We start from the raw sequence: 22475 nt of genomic DNA, 5'->3' as shown, positions 1-22475 counted from the left end.
CAAGGTTAAAAAATAAAAACATTGAAGCTCCTTCAACACGACAGTCGTCCGTCTTGATACTTACCAGGAATCGGGACAAAATGAAACATAAATAATGCAAATCCAGCAGCTAGTCTGATACGCCCTGCAACAAAGCCAAGTAAAGTCATTTCCTACACGAGCTGGAAGCGGTTGACCAATCACAACAGAGTGGGACAGCTGGCCAATCAGAGCAAACTGGGCTGCAGCAAGAGGGGGGCCTTAAAAAGACAGGGGCTATAACCAAGTGTTACAGACAGAGGCTGAAAAGAGGAGCTGCAGCAATGGGCAGTGTAGTGATGTTACTATAAAGAAAAATTGGTTTCGATACCGATACCAAGTCATGAATATAGATAACGATACTTTTTAGATACTTATGGTAAAAAAGAGATTGGCTCTAGATGAGCCAGACTTCTGTAGTAAAAAAAAAATTGGTTAGAAACATTATGGTGATAAATTTGTCATAGCTGAGGGTTTAATTATTTTGTGAGGCTACAGCAGTGTGCAGGCTAATCCTGGGTTTGGGCTTCCATGAAATGCCAGACTTAAAATGTTATCTATGCTCATTATTGCCATGCTTAATACATTTGTTTATCTGTTCAGTGTTTTCTTGTTTGTTTGTATTCATGCATGAAGGCTATATATAATTTGGATCATTGTAAAGATCAAGATGTTGTTAACTTTAATAATTTCTTATTATAGATGTATATGTGAGAGCTGCTGCAGTGAGAAAAAAGACGCATGTCTACGGGGAGGCACTGCAGGTTACATGGATTGAGTGAAAGCAAAGCGTTGCACACACAGGAAATATACGGCTCAAATTTGAACTCTCAGGCCCGGAGCACAGGCTGAGGAACAGCTGCTGTTCAGTGGTGCTCTTCTCGCACCCTAACACTTCCTATAGGCTACCCTTTCCAAATTAAAAGCACTCCAGTGCTTCTGTTGACTGAATACATTCATTTGTTTTCAAAAGAGTTTTATTTTGAAATATTTGCAGGCGCGGAGGATGCTCAGCTTCATACTGTATAGTACTGGTATTTATTTGAGTAGTCCTGTGTACTCAAATACACAGGACCACTGTAGTTATAACGGAAACCTTCAGGTGATGGGCTGTAGTCTCTCTCTCTCTCTCTCTCTCTCTCTCTCTCTCTCTCTCTCTCTCTCTCTCTCTCTCTCTCTCTCTCTCTCTCTCTCTCTCTCCCATTTATGGTCATTTTCAGAATAAATTCTGAAAAACTTTAAAAAATGTTGAGAAGTAAAAAAAAATATTCTTGGATCTGCCCTCCGATCTGGATCTGTGGCCAACTTTAATGTCTTCTCTGACCTACACTGCATCCTAAGTTATATGGAAATCCGTCCTGTAGTTTTTGGTGTAATCTTGCTGATAAACAAACATTCCTACCAACCAACCGACAAACGGACAGGGGTGAAAACAGAACCTTCTTGGTGGAGGTAATTGTGGACCTGAATATGGGCTTAATATGTCTCCTTTAATACACAGTCAGTAGAAATGTTATTAATTCTGAATTTTAACTTGATTGTTGCTTATTTAAATACATTTAATTCTATTGAAAACTATAATCCATAATTTCTTATCAACAATGGATCACTTTCATATGAAAGTGGTTATTAGTAAAGACGAACCCACAGAGATTCATCACAGAACATCAGAGCTCACCGGAGCTGTTTGAGCTTCTTTCAGCTCATTGTTTTGGTTCACACTCTTTCAGCTGCAGTCGGCTGCTTTTTTCAGGGGAAACGTTCTGTTAAACCAACTGTTCACCACCTGCCTACAAACAATCTGCAAACACATGAAAGTTACAAACTATACGCTGTTGAACATGCAAGAGCATTTAAAAGATAAAGATCCAGAGATTTCCATCAGGAGTAAGTAAAGTCAAAGACAGAGCTAAAAGTAGAGTAAATATTGGACTTACATTCACATGGAACCAGGTATTATAATGCAGTGTAAAACCTTTCCTCTACAGTTTCAGGCAGCTGCTGTTGTCATTCATTTCTGTTCAAAAACTAAAAATCAGATTGATACTTGCTGTTGTTGCATAGTCAACTACAATATCATTACATGATAACGTACAGTAGTAGAGTTAAGAGTCTGCATGTGGAAGTTAATTCAGAACTGAAGTGGTGACAGCAACACATTGAAGTTTAAAGCGTGTAGATTTTTCTCTGAAAGGGAAATGAATACAACCAGCACATTCTTGGAACAGAAGATTAAATTCACTCAAATTCCTAAAACACAGTTGAATGCTCTGCAAAATGGTCAGAAGCTGATGGCCCAGAATGTTCCCAGTATTCCTTTTTAAGTTTCCCTTGAGCTTCAGAGAGTAGCTTCAAAGTTAAATTAAAAACGTCTCCCCACGCTGTTAGACAACATTACACATACAACATAATCTCTGCTCGACGAAATATTCAAATTTAAGACCATTTTCGATAGCTGAAGGAGTCCATCAAATGAAAGATTCCAGATGTCCTCTGCATTTTTCTACTGATACAGTACTTCCCTTTAATTCAGTCTGACTCATTTGACATCTTTAGGATCTTGACAGGAATTTAAAACAACATTTTGTGCATCTGAGCAAATGCTTGGTTGCGCAATATGAATTTTTTATGCCTGATTCGCCACAGGCCCCGTAGGGTCTAAAAGGTTAAAAGACCCCTATCTTCATGTTTTTGATCCTAGCTGCAATGTTGTATCCTGCTAAGTTTATTTCATAAAGATTTATGTCAGCCTCTTAAGGTTGGGTAATTGAGTTTGTATAATTTTACCCTCCACTACAACTCTGCCTGTGACCACAGAACCATAATGTCAGGGGGAAGTATCAGCAGCGCAGGATTTTGCTCCTTGCGCTGAGTGAGGGATCGTCAGCAGGGTACAATGATCATGAATGGGCTGTGCAGCACATGGTTGTTGAGCTGCTCTCTCAAGTGTTCTGTCTGCACATCAGCATGGAGGCCCACCAATAATGGACATATGGACTCTGGGTCTAGAAAGGGATGCCAACGTGGAAGAGCCTGAAACCTCTGCGATAATAACAATAAAAAAAGGGTTAAAACAAATGAATTGATTCTGTAAACAAAAACACTGGATGCTTTTACTTTGAAACGGGTACAGGAAGTGTTGCGAATATTTACGTTTGCGACATGTTCGACAAAAAAACATTGAAACTGTGGTGAAAGACCATTCTCACTGTGCTGTGAACCACATGCAGCACGTGGAGAAAACAGGTGAGAGCCCGACTCTAGAAGAGCAGCGCGGCTCACAGGCAGGAGACGCACCGGAGACATGCAGATTTCGTGGGCAGTGTGGCGGCTCTAACCTGATCAAATGGGCGCCGAAAGGAAAAGCAAGGTGTTCACACAGCCCGGGCGTTAGGGTTGGGGTTGTAAAATGAAGTCAGTTTCTATAGAAGTAAAATAACTCTTACTTCTCACTTGATCACTTCATTGAGTAAATTTTGGTCCCATTTAGAGTCAAATAGACTACAAAGCACAGTATGCCTTTAGGATTGGATACTGTGAGATTGAGAGATAGTACCGCCCAATGGGTGCAAGTTTCAAAAAACCAAGATGGCGCTGAACAAAATGCCAAACTCTAGGCTCCAAAACGGAAGCGCACTAACCAATAAGTGACGTCATGGTGGGTTGCCAATTCGCACGCACAAAGATGGCAGCTCATTCAGCCACAGGAAGAAGAAAAAAAAGGAGCGAATAATGCTTGTGCGGTGGGACTAGAGCTGGGATCTCTCCTGGTCACAGTGTTGTTCCGTGTGACGCTTAAAGACAGTGGAAAACTTGTTCTCACACACACCTCAGTTCCTGGGACAAGGGAGTCATTTAAAATAATAACGTAAAACAGATTTTATCCCAAACAGCAGATAACAAGTTTACCTACTGTGCCACAGCTGCTGATACTTCTGTTATATGAGGGATGGCACATTTCACGGCAGCTGATGATTCAGTCAATTTACCCAATTTACTTTTTATTAAAATTCAGTTAGCGCTGGCCCATGTCTGAAATGATGAATATGATAATGCTTTTCTGATCAATATCAATATTGATCGACAACACTGTCTGAGCCTCTTAATCAGAAGAGAATTCAGGGATCAGATTCCTTCGGGAGCGGCTACATTTACGTAAATCTGGTGTCTCAGTGCAGACCTTTAGTGCCGCACGTTGTGCAGTAACAACTGTTTCAGAGGCTTTACCACCCACAGAAAAAATAAAATTCTGAGGGGAAATTGGCTCCTTTGATCTAAACAGCATCAATATCGGCCTTAACAGCCCACATAACAGATCGCACTAAAAAACGATTCTGAAACTATCTTCTGCAGAATTTGCAGCACACGAGTAAACAGGGACAATTCTCGAGGTCTAATTGCTCACGACTGGCAGAGGGTGATGAACAGGGCAAAAGTGAGAACCCAGATCCACCCCCTGCCTCGCCCCCTCCAACCCTCCGTCTCCTGTTTCAGGTTGAGTGCCAGCAGCAGCGAGTGGATGTTTCCTCACAAACTGACAGAGGCTTGGCACCTTGAGGCATCGCTAGGGGGCAAAGTCTCAGGGGAAATGTGAGGTCCGTGTGTCGAATAGAGGATTGTCGCCGCTCTCCCACCTTTGAGGAGATTCTTTTGAGCTCCATTTCCAGGACTATGTCACACTTTTGGGTGCTCATGCGGATGGTCATCTCACTGGGTCACTGACTGTGTCTCTGTCAGATCCAGTTTTTATACCTTCTATCACTCAGGCTTCGTGATAGAAGTGGAGTATCTTAAAAAATGAATTCTTAATTTCAGCAACACTGAATTTTTTACACACATAACAGTTTATTTGAGTATTTTTATAAAATCGAATTTAATTTTACTTTATTCTTGAACATCAACCTAACTTTTTTGTCATTTTGCTCAATTTTTTCTACAAATTACTGAACTGAATGTGTTTCTGTTGAAAACAGACAGTGTCACAGTATCAAAGCACAATGAGGATTTTTTCACTTGTTTTAAGAAATTATATTTTTACATGAATCAGTGGGATACAAAAAAGATCATACTTTTTTCATACTTGATAATACACCTTCTACAAAATCCTTCAAGTGAAGCATTCTAATATCTCCACTGATGATAGAACATCAATGAAAACATTCAAGTTCATATATTTGTATTTTAAGGGATTACAAGCCAAACATTTTCCATTTAGTAAGCTAATTATTTTATTTACTAAAGTATGTTCATGATGTTTGCATAGCTGTATATTTACATATGTATATTTACTGCTTCTTTAAAAGTGTATTCCTACTTCTTTGTATTCCGTTGAATCTACGTCTGTGATTCCGTCACACCCTCAGTCTGACCACATCTAGTTTCTGATTGGTTAGTTCAGCCACATGTGACTCAGAATGAGGATATGTTGTCTGAGCGGGGGTGAATCAGTAAATTGCCGTTAAAAAAAGTTATCCGTCTCCATCCTGCTGTTTCTTTATATCAAGAGTGATCAACTATCACATATTTAACCAACACGTTACACTACAATGACAGATTTTTTTGGCCACCTGAGCACTTAGTAATTTAGCCTTGAACACAATATTGTCCCCCCCATTTTAAACTGATAGGGTAAACATGTTAGCGAGCAGAAATCTTATATACATAAGATAAGGTCTTTTGGATTCACGTTTCTGTCCAATATTTACTCTTTAATCTCCACCAACTCCTGAGGGCCTTCCTGTCTCTTTTGATGCTAAATGCTCGGCTATGTTCATGAGATAGTTTCTATCTTCTGTGTGGTGCTGAGCAGTTAGTCTACAGATACATTTTCAAAGCTTTTTTGCAGACAACAGCAGCCTACGGTGGCCAAAACCAATAAATGCTCGGAGAGCAGAGAGAAATAACCAAAACAGCAACGTTTTGGGACAGAAAATGCACAGCTACTGCATCTGAAAAGGTACTACTTGCAGCACTGAGTCAAAATGCAAAACTATTGTAGACCAGTCAAAACGGTCATCAGCTGACTTAGTGATGTGTTCTACAGCAACACTTAGCTAAAATTGGCTAACATCAGCCGCCATAAGCTATTAGTCATACCAAAGCAAAAGTATAAGCTATAGCTGTAAAATCCTTGAGTGTAGTGAATTGAGCAATGGTGCGTTTTATTGCTCATGAATTACATTTTTATTTGCAAGAGGAAGAATGAGTTATTTCTCCTGAAAAAAGTTTCATAGTCTCACTTTTAAGGTTTGTTTAGCTGGGGGTCTCTGCAGAGTCAGATGATAATTATACATAGGTTCACACTTTTGAAAGTATTTCAATATTTATATCTTAGCAGTATTACAAACTGTGTGGCAGCATTCCTACAAAAAACTAAATTGGTGCTAATGCAAACCGAACATGTCCTATTCCTGCAGATTTACATTAAAATCATTTAACTGGAAAAACACAAGTCAATGAAGTTGTCACATCGCTATCGCTCAACAAAAATGCATCTATGAAACAAGATAACTGTAATTTCCTGCATTTTCTGACAGCGGATCAGTTTGAAGTTTTGCAGGGGGTGATGGAAGAGACAGGAGCAGCCACAGTGAGAGCTGTTAGATAAACACACCTCCAACATCTCAGCCAGGTAACCAGCTCCTCTCTCCGGGCCCTGCTGTTTACACACTAATGTCATGTGCAGCATAGAATCAGAATTCTGAGATCTGTAACTACAGGTGTCTTCAAAACCACCAGGACAGGTCTTTTGGGAATGCCACGTAAAAGTTGTGAATTAGCAGCTAATCAACTGCTAGTCAAAGCTCAATGTTGACAGGTTGTTTTAAAACCAGTGAACCAGTGTAATTATTTGCATGCAATATTCAAGTGACTACCAGGGAGACGTGGCAGTTTCTCCGAATACCAGCAGAGCAGCTCAGTCATAATTCAGGTTTCCAAAAAGACTCGCTCCTCCAGTGAACTCCATCTGAACACAAGGATCCAAACCAAATCAGTTTCATCTCACTGCTTCTTATTAGAAGGGAATATGACCGGCCACAATACAATCAAGCAGGAGGATGCAGAGAGGTCTTTCACTTTCCCAGACGTTAATTTCTCCAGGCCTTCCCGGGCCGAGGCGGCACTGCTCTATCACAAGTGTGATCTCGGTGCTGCACAGCTCATAAGAAGCAGACAAATTTAGGATATGATAAATCAGCGCTAATATGATTACCCTCAGTGTCTGCTGGTTAACATAAAAAAAACACTAAATTTTCACTTAGCAGGCGTTCCTCACTCAGCCTGCAATATCTTGTTTGTCCCAGCCAGGGGGGGAAAAAGCAGCTCATGCAGAATAACATACAGTATGCAGAGGCCAAACTAAATATAAATCGTGCCACCTAAGTTAAAAAAAAATTATTCAGAAATGTAAAATTTTTAACATTCGTTTGTTTCAGCCTCTCATAGTCGTGTCAGATGATAATCCTGCTGTGGAGACAGTTTCACCATAACCAGCCCATTATAAACCCATCCAGACCATCCACAGTCTGCTACTAACCACCATTACTTTTTAGCCCAGTCTGCTCATCTAGCCTCATTTTTCCTTCACGCTCAGCCCCTTCCTGGTCCCAGGGTAGTCTATCACACTTAAAGCTTACAGTCTTCACAGGCCCTTATAAACATTTAAAGCATTTGACTAACTGCCAGACAAAATTGACTTTGGGATGAAAGACCAGGGGGCTTTTAAAAAAATGAAAAGGGAAATTCTGCATCAGGACACAGAAGCCCTGATTTAATGGAAAACAAAAAAAGCCGTTTTGTCCTGCAGAAAAAGCCGAGTCACGCACAGGGCTTTCTCTTTTTAATGATAGCGGGTGGGGGTGGGGGTGGGGTTTGGAATATGGGACTTTGACAGAAGGTGCTTGTGAATAGTTCTTATTCACAAGGGGTGCGGTGGGGTGGGAGGGACTGGGTCATATTGTGCTGGATGCAGCAGAGGAAGCCCCTCACACTCGCCCACTTCCTTCCCTATGAATCCTCTGTCGGCCTCCTCCGCTGTGTTTACCCTCCCACCCCATGGCACTGAAAGGAAGCTGGACGAGCACTGGCCTTGCTGGTGAATGAAGCCCTGACGTCATTTGCCCACACACACGCACACGCACACACACTGTAAGCAGTGTGACTAATAGTGTACTTACGTCCTTTGTGTTGCCTCAGTTATACCTGATTCATATCTGGCTCCCAGGGGAAGAAGCCCCCAAGGTTGCTGAAATATTCAGAGACGTCAGATGTTCTTACAGGTGAATCAATGATGCCAGTCAATAAGCCCCCAACAGGCATTTAAGGATGGCGCTCTGTTATGCCAAACACACCGCTATTGTACTTGGTATAGATTTTTATTCTCCCTGATATTGCACAGTGATTTCCCCATAAGTATAAGTTCATGAAGAAACATATTTGAGTCTGTCCACCTATTGACTCAGTCTGTGTTTGATCGTTGGTATCATTAAGTGACTGGTATGTTGCAACGGGGCAGCAGGGAGAAGGGGAGCAGGTGGTGAATGTGGTTTCAAGCGTGGTTAACTGTTATTATTTGTATCATCATCACCATGGTAATAATGCTCGTAAAGATCTGGTGCATCACGAAGATGTGCATCTGCAAATGTTACACGGAAGAAATTGCACCACATTCATGGATTTATTTCTTGTTTACAATAAGACTCAGGCATAAACGTTTGTTAATGAAAGTTGAGATTAAATACGTTCATCAGTGACCTTTTCTCCCATGACGAAGACGAGATGAAAGTGACGTGATTAAGCAATAACTGTGACTAATTCTCCATCCTGCATCCCGACACTATCCCTGATGAAAATGAGGAGACTAACACAGAAACTTAACAGTTGGTCTACATGTTTGCTGATGGTAAAAACAGCAGAAGGAATCAGATAGTGTTTGGATTTTTTTCTAACAGGAACATCATCCAATTTCTTCCTTTCCTATCTCACTCTACTGCACATTTTACGCCCTGTTCATCCTGAATCACCTTCCTGCACCCGAGCAGCAGAAGAAGAACGCACCACCGAAAGTATTCACTTTTAATTCTAGAGCTGTAGGAGCTGCAGGTAGGAGGAAAAAAAGGTTAGGTTATTACATTTCCAGATTTGACACATTTGCATGTGTGAACACAAATGTCTGAGTGAGACGCTCTGCAGCTTCTACGGACTTTATCCGCCTGGCCTCCTATTATAATGTCCGTAGAAATCCAGGAGATGTTGCTGGTTGCTATAAAGAAAATCACGTGATCTTTGCAGCAGAGTTTATACGTCACTTCCTGCCTCTGTCTGCTGCACCCGGCTGTTCCACCTCTCGCCTGAATAATGCAAAGGATTTGATGCTGTTGTGAACGCGTGTGTGCAGAAAACCTCCCGCTGTGTTTGTGCATGTGTGAAAGAAAAACTCTGGGTAAACTCCGTAGCCAATTCTCCGGATTTTACCCGGAGGTCATGACTGAAAACGGCTTAAATGTGATACATATTTTCTGTTATTAAAGTGACTGTGCAGCCTTGAAAGAGGTGAGTGCTCTACAGTGAGTTACTCGGTGTACTACGAACTTCATTCTTATTCTGTCACCTTTAATACATATTTAGTAACTCCACCAAGGGGGTCATGTTTTTTTGTTTGAGTGTTGCAGAATAACACAAAAACTACTCAACAGATTTTACAGGAAATTTTGCAGAGGGATGGGGCATGACTCATGGAAGGGCCCATTCAATTTTGGTGCGGATCCAGATCAGAGGGAGATAAAGAGTTTTTCAAGTAATAATTCGGTAGTTCTCAAATGTAATTCATAAATCTTGATGAAAAAAAATCAGGCACATTTTGGGGACTGATATTTATGAGTGTGTGCAGATTTGATCCAGATCCAAGCAAAAATCTTGATCTAGTGAATTTAAATGTGGTTTCATAAGGGAACGGTTTGAGGTCCACACTCTACTGTGAGATATTCTAGTATTGACAATCAATATTTAATGAAAATGTGTCAAATGAGGATTCTCCGAAAGTCAGATATATTTAGGAATTCCTCTAAACCTGTATTACACTGCATTTGAATGGATGACAAGAAAATTACAAACTCATCAATATTTCCTTCAAATTAAATCATCATAAGATGGAGACTGCAGTCTCAGTTTAAATCCTTACAGGACAAACATTCATTTATTTTATCCTCTTTATTATATCATGGCCCTGTTGTAATGAATGTGACATATTTATAATGTAGTGAATGCACTTTTGATGTCTCCTCATGCCCTGTGAAGCTGAATGTACAGAAGGTCAATTGAGCTTATGATTGTACAATAAACTATTAATTACACTGAACTCCTCCTTGTTTACTTATTGAGATTCTTCGTGTGATCTCATGGCAGGACGTGCAGCCTCCGACGCCGTCACGCTCACATTTTGTTTAGCTGCTTTATTGGAGCGATATTACAATAAACGCTTATTTTTGGAAAACAGCACAACAGCCTGATGAGGTTTCATAAACCGGAGCATTCGGCGTTCCACGTTTTAATCACCACTCATCCTTGTCAAATGGGATATACTGCAGCCCCCTCTGCACTGTATCCGTCTCCTACCTCGCCCTCCCACTCAACATGTCCAAAGACGCGCCGTTGCTCTCATTAGGATGCTGGATGCGGCGAGGAGCCCTGATCTATTCAGAATTGCTCCTACAGGAGCGGGGACCTCCTCCCCTTTCCGAGGGGGCCAAGAGCTGCAGATTAAAAGTCACTGTGTTCATCACCCTGCTAAAGCACTCCCATTAACAGACATTACATTACCTACCCCGCATGTTCAAATCCCTAACTGGGGGCTTCGTACCACTTGTCATTACATGCTGGGATAAAAGTCTTTTTAATGTTAACATTTTCACATTCACTACACCAGCTCTCAACTTCAAATGAAATCCAGTTATTACTGTCCGTTCTGTGGCGCCGCCTGGTCGGGGCGCCGATTTCGTGAACAATTAATCCGTATTTAAGGTTGTTAAGTGTGTTGATACACTCAATTCCTGTGCGCTGAGGGGGGAAGCCAGAGCCAGCAGCTAATCAAAATGTCTCTCAGACATTTACAGAGCAATGTAAACTGCACAATTTTTGGGGGGTTGCTGTGAAACAGTTTGCTGGTGTTTCTGAGCCGAGCGTTTGTTGCTCCCAGCTGTTTTTGGCGAGGACGACTAGGTTCAGCATTTCTGTGTTTCACGCTGCCCTCGCTTTTTGCAGTTTTTCCCTCTGTGCTCAGGAGGAAGCATGTGAATGTGTGCGTGATTTCTTTCAGGAGGTCAAACTGTGGTGTGTCAACTCTGACTCCATGTGACCGTCTCTGTGTGCTTGGTGATATTTCTGTGATGGGGTCAGTCGATGCTGCATTCAGGGAGTATTTTGTGTTAAGATAAAGTTAATGGATGTGTGAACGTGCAAGAATCTTTTATACCTGTGTACCATGTGCATGAGCAGAGTTGTGTTACTTTAAAATCATATTCAGTTCAATTTGTGATCAATAGAACAGACTAAGAGAATTGCAGATTCATGTTGGGGTCCAAGACAAAGCTCATCAAAGATAATAATAATAATAATAAAGTTAAAAAGAATTTGAATATGGTATGCTTAGGTGGTGTAATATATGTGTATATAATTGTCTTTATTTCCTCCACTGAATCCATTGATTTTTGTCTTTTGAGCAACAATAACTGGGAGCATTTACTGAACCAAAAAAGCTGCTCTTACTTAGATCAAACTGGAGAGGAGTGTTTGTTTCCTTTCACTGACGCTACTTGGATTATTGATGCATTAACATGATTGTTCTACAATCACTTATGATTGAAACATTACAGCTGTTGGCTGTCAAATTCACATTCTTCTTTTATAAGTATAAATATATTTATATTGCTTCTTTTGGATTGGAATCCAGCGTTATTCTGCAGTAAACTTTTGCATCTCACATCTCATTTAACCCGCATGTGAACGCATCATCAAGCTGGTGATACATGCTTTAAAAGAGTTTACACTTAATGCATCATCGTAAAACAATAGCTGTGTCTCATTTCAGGGGCCACATCCTTCGGAGGCTGCATTTGAAGACAGATTGCACAACAGCAACATGACTAGACTGTCCCATTTCTAAGGCTCCTTCAAACGCGGCTGACAAATGTGTCCATACATCCCAGAGAAACGATGACTTCAACTGGTGGATCATTCCCGGCCCAACCTATGAATCCTGGGATTCATTGCACCTCAATGACAAAACATTTTTCAAAGAGGGAATGGCGCCGACAAGCAGTGAGACATCCAATGTCAACTGAACTGAACAGCTAACGTTACACATGGTAAAAGGGAGGCGGTCTTTATGGGATGGGTAGACCGCATCCTACGAAGGATGCAGCCTGAATACACAGCTGATAAGGCGACAATACGTATTAAAGATTCATTGTGTGGGATTTAGTGGCATCTAGTGGTGAAGGTGAATTTTGCAACTAAGTGAGCAACCCTTCACCTCAGCCTCCCCGTCCAAGGGTGTAGAAACTGTGGTGGCCTTTTGATAAAGTAAGAACGCAAAGGACAATGTTTAAAGCCAGTGTTAGGTTTGTCTATTCTGAGCTTCTGTAGAAACATGGAGGTGCAACATGGCAGACTCCATGCAAGAGGACCGGCTGCTGATCATTCAAAGGTGATGAAAACAATGATTAGTTTTAGGTGATTATACACTGATACAAACATAATTGTGAATATTATTTTCCATTTCCATTTCCAAAGATCCTCCTAAATTGTACCAGACCTCTATCTGTAATGGATTCCCCATGGTACATTATAGAAATTTGCGGAGATTGATTTTATTTAGCAAATTATGTGGTTTGACATTTTTAGCAAGTACAAACACTATATGTTTTGAAAATAAAAAATATTGGATTAAACACATTGTCTGTGCAATGCTTAATTTAACTTCAATTATTTTTACAATGCAGTTTCCTTTTTTAGCTTCTCTGGAGCAGCACGTACAGCAAGTGTCATCCTCTGCATTTTTTCCAGTAATTTGTGTGTAACGCACTCTGAGGGGATTTATATTTTGCACCATTTAGGTGGTGCAGTTCCCCACAGGGTGCACTCTTGTTATTAAATATGAATCTAATGGTCAGAGACAGGTGTGCTGACCAACCACATACCAAGACACAGCTCCCTGATTCTCAAAGTGGAGTTGCAGAGGTACCAGGCAGGGGCGCTGCCAGGGATTTGGAGGCCCACAAACAAATGTTACAGTGGGGCCCCACCAGCTCTGAAAACTGTGTGCAGACATGCGTGCACCATTTAATGCAGAACTGACAAACTCTATAAGAAATGTGCTTAAGGCATCTTTTAGGGCAAACATTGAATTATTAATGGAAGCTATAATAAATACAACTGAATTGTAAATTAACCTCTGCTAACTTTACATCTTCTACAGAATAACAAAGAAAAGAAGAAAGTGAGCATAAATATTCTCAAGTAGAAAATAAGCAGCTGTAAAATGTAAAAGAAAAGAGGGGGGGGGATGGTGGCGCCAAAGGACGAATATAATTGTGTGAGAAATTACCGTGTGTGAATTCTTCTTTTTGATAAGGATTTGACCATTAGTAATTTTTATTATAATAAAGTTAAAGTTAGCAGCTGACACATGATTCAGCTCAAAGCTGCCCACTTCCCTCTTCAGTTGGGAGTGCAGCTGCTTCATTGGTTGGGGTATGTGGGTTGGGAAGAGGGCTCAGTTGGGCCGGGCACCAGACAGGGACAAGTGATGTAGTCATTTCTCAAACTTCTGCAATGATTCAACGTTTGGCTAAAAGAGGAGCGAAATGTTCAAAATCAAACAGAACCTCCTCCTCCAGTTCTACACGAGCATCAATGAAAGCACTCACCTCCTCCATAACAGTCTGGTGCGGCAGCCTCAACAGTCAATCACGTCAAAAAATACAATGCATGGTCGACAAATCATCAAAGATCACTGGCACCCCCCCCTCCCATCAATTGAATCTCTGCACCACAAACGCACCATCACAAGGGCACAAAAGTTCTCTGATCCCTCCCATTCTGCTCACCATCTGTTTTCACCGTTACGACCGAAGAGGCGCAACAGATCTTTATCCACCAAATGATCGCGTTTCAAAACGTTTTTTCCCCACAACCGTGAAGGACTCTGAACTCCTTGCAACAACCATGATGGACATGTACTTTAAACACATTGCACTTTACTCTACTCTATGTGATGTGGTCCTGTCCAGGTATTGTCCAGTGTCATCACTGTCTATGTCGATGTCATTGTGATGTGTCTTTATCAGGCTGCACTGAAGAATGTTACTGTTTGGTCATTAATAAGTTATTCTAATTGAGGATGATTATTAAAACGTATCCTTTTTTGTGACGATATTAAACAAACAATATGCAACTTCCAAAAAATAACAAAAAACCTAGTTTAATGACGTTGTGAAGCAGTGTGGGATCATGGCAGTTGTCCTCACCACCACTGCAGATGACAATCTACCTGATGCAAATCATGTTCCCAGATGAGGTCATGTATTTAGGTTTTATTCATGTGACGCAGCAATTTGTTTCTGCGATTCATTACAAGTGATCAATACAAACAGTGGAAGGGAAAACAGCTGAGTGGCTAACTGGCTAGCAGCAGCGTGTGTTTCCTTCATCATAGATCATTTGAAGTTATAGCAGATACGGACAAAGGGAGGAAGCTGATATGATGCAATTAATAGACGACCAAAAAAAACCATCCCATTACCTTGAATGAAACTGGGGAATTCTCTGGGTATGAACATAGCTTGAAACTTTTTGGATGACTGTAATTACACAAGCCAACAAAATATATAATATACATTTTAATGAAGAATTGTTACACATTATATTTTTAAGTAACTAATGTAAAAGGCAACAAAAGTAGCCTCAGTCACAGGCCTTTTTGAACGGTCCTAACTTCTCCTCTTCATGCGGTGCTCCTGTTAAGAGGTGGATTTGGTTAAGTTCAAATGAACCCCCTTGAATTGTCCCATCATGCACACACTCCACCCAGCTGCTCCACCCGAGCGTGTTAAACATGCAAACACAGGAGCCTCTAATCAAAATAAGCAAATTCGTTTCAAGTATTACAAGTTCCCTTACTACTCAAGGTCAAGGTCATCAGTACAAGATTCTACAAATGGAGTTGTTGCCTCCCCTCATGCCACATATCTTAGAAAGAAAATCAGAATAGAAGAAAGATTAACAATCCTAACTTAAAATATGAATAATAAGAAATGGGTCCAAAAGAAAGTAGTGCAGTTTTCTATAAATATAAGTCAAGGTTAACAATATATTATACACAAATATGGCGACATGGCAGCATTTGCACGCATCTGTATGTAAGTGTCAAAAAAGAGGGCTAATGCTAAAACACATTGCATTATTCACTATAATGAATCAGAAATAAGATACAACCACAGTGTCTTGTTGCTGTACCACACAAGTTAACAACATCAAATTACATGAAAAAAGCAGGTTGTGTAACATTAGCCGACGTCTGCGGTGTACGGCAACAGATTTTAGAGTGTAGCGGGGGGCTCGGTGCCTAATTAGAATTTCAGAGGGGAGAAAAAAAAGGGAAATAAACATTCAGACAGTGTGGTGCAACATGTGGAGCAGAGGTGGATACGCTTTAATTATGGGTCCATCTGTCAGTGCATCTCCTGCACCTTGACCGTCCACCAGACCTTACAGTTTCCTGTATAGATGACTGCCTTTTTACAAACAAACAAACAAACAAACAAACAAACAAACAGCGTGTGCGTGCATGCATGATAAGCAACACTGTGTTGGCTCTCATCGATCCAGGCCTCGCCCCAGCCTTCTGTATGAGTGACACACCGACTAATACACAGACAGATAAACACTCACACTGACAAACACGATAAGGCTTTGCCCACGAAACTCTGACACGGACTGACTGATGGACGTCTCCATGGAGACCAGTCACCAAGACTGACACAATGTCTCTCGCAGCCGAGCGCCTTGCCAACCAAATCAGTGAGGTGAGGGAGAGGAACGAGAAGGAAGGGGGAGAGAAGGAGAGATAAAGAGTGGAAACACACTGTGCAGCAGCAGAATGATTACAGAGCACCGTTGAAATATTCCAGCATATGCGTGGATGCGGTGCAGATCTGGTCTAGCGGGCCATGTGATCGTCCTCCTTGCCCTCCGATCAGCTCCTCTCACACCTCAGTCTCACCCCATCACTCACACCTCTCCATCACTTTTTCTTCTCTTACAACCTCCGCATCTGCTCCTCTCTGCTCCCCCTTCCCTTTCCCTCACCTACGGCATGTTTATTTCCACACCTCACCTCCTCTGCTGATTTCTCCACCCTTCCCCTCTCTGCGGGTTCTTCTCTCCACCCCTCTCTCTCTCTCTCCCTCCCTCTCTCTCCCACGCTGTGCGAAATGGAAGCTCTCACAGAGACCTGAGGTTGCCATAGTAACCTGCCATAGTAACCACTCACCGTCTTGCGTGTCTCCGTCACGTTGGCGGGGGCTCGGGGTGTCCGCGGCCCTGATCTGCAGCTCCCAAAGCGGGGCGTCACTTCAGTAAACCCTGCAATGTGATGGAAAAGTCTCTCTGTAAACTTCCAGACGACCATGCTTCTGAAGAGGTCAGTGACTGATGACTATAGTTATCTGCAGGTTAGTTTGCTATATCATTAGACAGGGGTCACCAGAGGCACACAGCTGAGAGGAAAATTGGCTCTCAATTCTCCTGATAGGCTGTTATGGCTTCCAACTTTTAATAAAATGTCCAAATTAGGACTCACTTGGGCTTTATATGGCACATCGAGCACCTTACCTCACCAATTATCGACCAAAGTTTCAAAAGTCCACACAGTGAAATTTGAGCCTGAATGCCTCGCCACTGCACCACCCAATCCAATATGACGACAGAAAAGTGCAAGAAGGGCAAAATATATAAATAAACTCGTACAACTGAGTCAACACTCTACATATATCGCGGAGAGTCCAGGGACTTGGGAAAACAAATAGTGAAGGCATGTACGGGTTCACGTGATGGCACCGAGAGTAATCGTCCCAACCGCACGGCCCAATCTGTGATTTATCACGTCGATGGGGCGTAGCCTCCCTAACTACCTCCTCCGTGGCCCTCAGCAGCCTCCCGGGACCTCTGCTGGCATGTCTCATCGCCACCATCCCATTGTGACATCACCAAATTGCCGCCCCTGAAAATACGACAACATCCAACCAGATCCAAAAAGGACGTCTGGTTCTGGTGCGACAGAGCGCCCACGCTTCTCTCCGGGAGCCTCGTCGTGATCTCTCAGAGCGCCGTGGAAACCAAACCTGTCTGTGTCAGGATTGAATCACAGCACGGAAAATAACAACAACAAGGAGGGGAAAAAACCTGTTAAGCATCACACTTTGGTCATCAGAGTTATAATTTTATGTTTACTGCTCTCATGCACTATCCGTTTCTTGCCATCTACATCATCAATATTTATACTGTCATCATGAGCAGCATCAGTATGCCACTACCGTTGTGCCTCCAGCCAGCGCAGCCAGTCAGTGAGGCAGACAGAGGAAAGGCCCCAGCCTGACTCTGCAATGCTGTATTGAGCTCTTATGCTGTCACTGACCCGAAACAAACTCCCTCAAGACTCTGTGCCGAGACGCAGCCAAGCTGGCAGTAGCCGCAAAGCGCGGTGGTCACCGAGGCCTGACCGCCTTCATTACCCAATCACATTTACTAATACTTAATCTAACCAGGAGAAGATAATATCTCTTCTCTTTGCCAAATTCAATATCAGACACGCAGGGTTGACCGCTCTCTCTCTCCCCGGCCAGCCCATTTCAAACGGCATGCACCCAACTGCGTCCGGACTGTCTCAGCCTGTGGAGTTACTGCGATGACACGCGAGCGAACGGCCACTTTTTGACCATCTTCCCTAAACAGATGATCGGATATTTGGCAGAGCACTGACGCACAGGGCACGAGGAGGGAAGGCAGATGAATCGCTCCGGTCCACTTTCCAGGCTTCCCTCTCCACTTCAGGTCATGATGAGGATATTTTCCTCTGGGGAAATCTCACCGTTTCTAATTATGTCAATTCAATGGATTATTGCATTCATTTTGTGTCATTAACCATTGCCGTTCTTCCAACTATTATTCAATAATTAATACCCGGGCAGACATCATGATCCCCGAAGGGCCAACACCCAGGTCTGGATGGGGAAACTCAATCAACCAATCTTGGCTAATTATATCCCCCCCCCCTGCCATCATAGGCAGCTTAGCATTTCTGCAGCGGATGGGTCAGTGCTGATGCACTCCCGTCCCCCCGGTTACCGAGATTCAAATTGTGCCATATCATGCGAAAAAACAGAATCTCAGATCTCTGTCTGCGGGTTCAGGCATGGCTTGAGCACGTGGCGGCCGGCAGCGACATGTGTGATATGATCCCAGTGTCTCCGATCGGGGGGGGGGGGGGGGGGGGGGGGGGGGCCTCGTCGTGCTGCATTATTAAGGGACAGCCGGAGGTTGTTCCTTCAATTCTCAGCCTCTCCTGCTGATCAGCGAGTCTCTCCTCACCCTTCAACCTGTGTACATCAGCAAGTCGTGCAGCCATCAATCAATGACACCCTCGCCCTATGAAGAGATCAGCGACCAGCTTGCCCTGATTAGAGCAGTTTTAGTGTCATCTATAATCTGTCTCTCTCTGGCCCTCTGCCACACACACAGAAATGTGCATTAAAACACGTGCATGCCCAAACGCACGCGCACACAGACTCCAAATTTAGGGCAACAGTTTCACTCTTTGCATTTTAATGTAGCAGCAGAGACGTCCCTCGGAATTAATGCAGTCCTTTGTCCTTTTGAGTACAGTACGGGGACGAGGAAAGGCAAACTAGACAAACCAGATTGAAAGCATCCCGGGCGTCTTTTGAGAGACACACAAATCATTGACATTGGGCTGTGTTTTGGGGGGTAATCATTTATATGCTGGACTCCTCCCATGACCTTTCCCACCTCGCGTGTTTGGTTTCGGAGGATTTGCTGCGACTTCTCCACATCTCCTCCGGAAATAAATCGCATTGGCTCCACAAATCCAACGGCGGTGGAGGAGCGGAGGGCCGAGCATTATCTCAAAGTCACACCTTCCCTCTAGGCCAGGTGTGCAGGTGTAATTTACCATGTCCCTGTTAACCTGCTTGCTTGTTTTCATCAAGCTCATCGGCCATGTGTAAGTTGGGAGCCTCGGAAAATTAAAGCAGGGCCTGGCCTGATTCCTCAGATGACTGAAATCACTCAGCCGCTGTTTACTTTGTGACACGGGAAGGACTCTGCGATCGGATTTGCACCTATGTTAAAATTAGCAAGATGACCACAGGAAGTCATCAGGCTGGTGGAAAAGTAAAAAAAGTGTTTTCCTCCAACCGCTGCAGAGGAGTAAAAGTGGACCTGCTGTATCAGTTATTAAAAGTATGTTTGATGGTTACACTTTTCTCACTTGTCCACCACGATGAGGAGAATGAAGCCTCCGGTGGAGGTGTCTGAATGTGGAGCCTGTTACAGGTGCAGAATCCTTTAAGGAGGAATAAAACTGAATAAAACATTCCACCTGCATCCCATTAACTAATCCATGTTAACCTTTCCTTGTGAATCATGACATTGTTCAATTTTAATAACATGCATATTAGGTCAAGAGGTGGCGTGACTCTGCACCTTCAGGATTTGAAAAGCTGGATGGATCTAAATCGTGCAATAGATTCCCTCCACTTCCGGACCTTTACTTATTCAGGACAGCGTGCTCTCGAATTTCCCTGCCACCAATTTCCCGAATGAGGCTTGCAGGAGTTTAAATCCCTCCAACGTTAAAACCACATGACAGAATTTAAATAAATGCTTCCTTGTTTCCCTGACGAGTGGCTGGGTGCTCATAAATGACTGGCTTTATGTAACCTGAGCAAAGTTTTGAATTCATCTGGCAACGCGTTGGTGTCGACGAGTTGAAAAAGTTCAGCGTCCCAAGTTTGGGATGAACAAATTCCACTGATATTTAGGCCTCGCTCGTGCGTCTTGACATTTGAAGCACTTCCCTGAGCCCAGCCTTGCCTTTTAAATGTGATACCATGTGACAAGCCTGTCATGAAGCCGAGGCCTTGTGGTGACTGGTGCTGTTGCACACAGGTCATGATCAGCTGAGGATGAAGCCCCACTTCCTCACTATATGAACTCAGAGCCACCACAATATGAGTGGATAAAATACATACTTTCACAGGCTACATAAAAGTATACCGTCCTCTTAAAGTTTTACATCACTGGGTCTATTTTGGATCTAATGGAGAGAATATGTCGTGAAGCAGGGGCTCGTAAATGGCATGTGTCGTGGTCTCTCATTTGACGGCTGGGCTACGACGGTGTAGGAGTTTACAGGTACTGGAACAAGCATAAAATCTAATACGGGTGCATGAATAAAATACACAGGTCGTAAAATACAAGCAGCAAAACAGAAGAGAATAATCGTCCCGTGGGGGATGAAAGAACATCAAAAATGACACCACATCCATTGTCCAGTAATGTGTCCAGCAGAGATGCTTTAAAGCTCAGCACCACAATTTCCTTCAGATGGAAAAACTTGCAGAGTGAGGAGGATGGGGGGGGACATCATCCCCATGTCCCTCCATGTTGGAGCCCACACCCCTCTCTTGTCAAATCCTGCCCCAGTGCCCCACTTCACCTCCCACCATTAATAACTTATTCTGTCTATCATAAAACTCAGGAGATCATCCGGCTCGTCCACATCAGACACACACACACACGCACGCACACACACACACACACCTCCTCCCGCCAGTTCCCAGCCTGCTCGGATTTCCCTGAAACACCGCACATTAGCATTTAAATCCTCTCATAACCGTATCATTGTGTTGCAGATAGAGGCAGTAGATCTTCATTCATCAGTCCTAATCTATCTGCTCCTTGTTCTCCAGCCTGAGGGATCCCGGGCTCTGACTCAGAGCTTAACCCACCGCGCATAAGCCGCAAGGTGGCTGCGCATTTTTCCTCCAAATCTGGGGTCATCGAGCAGGGGCCACGGCCCCCGACGCACAAATTAACACTGTAAACTGGTGCGATTAGGCAGGTTTGGGTGAGTGTGTGTGAGTGAGAGCTGCGCGCAAACCGGATCACACATTAAACCCTGTCAACAGCGTGTGCTCCGGTGGAGGCTCCTGCCACCGCCAAGGTTAGATTAGTATTATCAACTTGCATTCACGAGCACATTTGGAAATGCAATAGAAAGAGACTCAAGTATACAATGGTGAGGGTGTAGAAAAAGTTTGAAATCGTGGGTATTGATGAAGCAATCAGAAATTGGAAATGTATTGATCTATTTAATTGTTGTCCACCCCCCGAAATAATTATCTCACGCGTCAAACATGTCAATCCTGAGCCGCGGTGGGGGGGCCTACACACACGCACGCACACATCACATCGTGGACAAGGATTTCTAATTAGTAGTTTTGTTGCAAATGCACAAACTGCCCGGTTACGCACACATGCACGCACGCACACACACGCGTGACCAACAGGAGAATGCGCGCACATGCATGTGCACCACGTCTGTGTGGATGTCATCGTCTCTCTTACCTTTTTATTTCACGATCCGCTCCTGAAACGCATCTGAGCTCCGATAACTCCGAGAGCTTCGCCTTCCCTCAAACCAGCGAGTATTCCACTGCAGAGCCGATCTTCTCCTCTCTCTCTCTCTCCCTCTCTCCCTCACTGTTTCTATCTCTCCTCTCTCTCTCTCTCTCTCTCCGTCTCCCTCACTGTTCCCTCCTCTCTTTCTCTCTCTCTGTCTCCCTCACTGTTTCTATCTCTCCTCTCTCTCTCTCTCTCTCTCTCCTCTCTCTCTCCCTTCTCTCTCTCTCCCTCTCTCACTGTTTCCCTCCTCTTTCTCTCTTTCTCTCTCTCTTTCGCTCTCTCCCTCACTGTTTGCCTCCTCTCTCTCTTTCTCTCTCTCTCTCCCTCACTGTTTGCCTCCTCTCTCTCTTTCTCTCTCTCTCTCCCTCACTGTTTCCCTCCTCTATTTATCTCTCTCCTCTCTCTCCGTCTCCCTCACTGTTTCCCTCCTCTCTCTCCCCTCTCTCTTACTGTTTCTCTCTCTCTCTCTCTCTCTCTCTCTCTCTCTCTCTCTCTCTCTCTCTCTCTCAGATTGATTCACCCTCTCCAGGTGCTGCTGCCACCGCTGGTAATGAGAATTGTCTCAGAGATCTTCAGGTGGATGGAACCACTGCTGCAGGACGGTGCGGGGATGTCGGACTGCACCGCCGCTGCTGCTGCTGCTGCTGCTGCTGCTGGTACAGTGAAAATGAAACTTAATATGTTTATTTACTGCA

General features: G+C 43.4%; 1 protein-coding gene across 1 annotated transcript in view; it reads right to left on the bottom strand.

The window, feature by feature from the left end:
* The window catches only part of lrrc4ba (leucine rich repeat containing 4Ba), a 35955-nt gene extending 14062 nt beyond the window's left edge, over window positions 1-21893 (bottom strand). The window contains exon 1 of the mRNA XM_034593409.1: window positions 21724-21893. The gene's annotated coding sequence lies outside the window, so the exon portion shown is untranslated. The remainder of the gene's footprint in view (window positions 1-21723) is intronic.
* Window positions 21894-22475: the final 582 nt, after the last annotated feature.

Source organism: Hippoglossus hippoglossus, chromosome 8, assembly GCF_009819705.1.
Source record: "Hippoglossus hippoglossus isolate fHipHip1 chromosome 8, fHipHip1.pri, whole genome shotgun sequence".
NCBI lineage: Eukaryota > Metazoa > Chordata > Actinopteri > Pleuronectiformes > Pleuronectidae > Hippoglossus > Hippoglossus hippoglossus.
This window is presented reverse-complemented; position numbering and strand designations above follow the sequence as displayed.